Genomic DNA, 1,074 nt, shown 5'->3' with positions numbered 1-1,074 from the left:
GAGCGCCAACAACACCCGCGTGCAACGTCCTAAGGGAAATGTGTCACTTTTCTCGCCCCGAAGTCGGGTTTGGACCAGCAGTAGGCACGCGGGCATGTTTCGCACCACCGCCATGTGACTCGAACCCCCGACTCTCACATTAGGAGTCAGGTGTTCTAACCACTGGGCTATGACGGTAGAAAATTATAAGCCTGCAATTGGGATTTATTAAGTGATGGTAGCATGTAGGCTGGGAATTTCCATGTGTATATATGTCAATGTGTGTGTGTGTGTGCATGCATGCATACATATGTAGATTTGTTTATGTGTGTGTCCAATGGTCTAACCTCTGAGTAATGTAGATAAATGAATAATTTGTCAAATTGTCTATTTAATCTGAAGGTAGCAGGTGAGCTATGAGGTATATGTGTGTAGAATTGTGCGTTCAAGTGACTGAAAGCATGTATGAGTGTTTGTGTGTGTAGAATTATGTATGTTGTGTGACTATGAAAGTGTATGTGTGTGTTAGCAGGAGTTTTTATCAGAGGTGTCTCAGCCCAACTTAGATGCCACTAAATGTTGGTGGTGATCCGGATTTAGGGATTTTAATGCCATTCTTCAAGTGTAAATATTCTTATTGCATCAGTGACCCTGTTGCCTTGGCGGAGGCCCTCTCTGAGCGCCTCTGGTTGTGATTATTACCATCATTATTATTGCTATTGTTGCTGTTATTTCTGTTATCATTGTTGTTGTTGCTGTCGTTATCATTATTATTATTATGATGATGATCATGGTGATGGATACTAATGATAATAATGATAATGATTATCTTAATGATGTAATATAATAATAATGCTAATAATGAAAGATGGAAACAATGCACTACCGCATTTTTATCATGAATATATAAACCTCATGTTCATGATAAAAATGCGGTAGTGCATTGTTTCCATCTTTCATTAATATACCTCAGGTTATCTGATTTGGGGTTTGATCTGCTCTCCATAAGTCCCGAATGCTCACGGGGATTGTGTGTAAAATCTCGCTATACTTACTCAGATTGCACCTGGTTGCACAATCCTTTTGTTGAGTGGC

This window comes from Penaeus vannamei, chromosome 7 (genome assembly GCF_042767895.1).
Source record: "Penaeus vannamei isolate JL-2024 chromosome 7, ASM4276789v1, whole genome shotgun sequence".
Taxonomy (NCBI): domain Eukaryota; kingdom Metazoa; phylum Arthropoda; class Malacostraca; order Decapoda; family Penaeidae; genus Penaeus; species Penaeus vannamei.
This window is presented reverse-complemented; position numbering follows the sequence as displayed.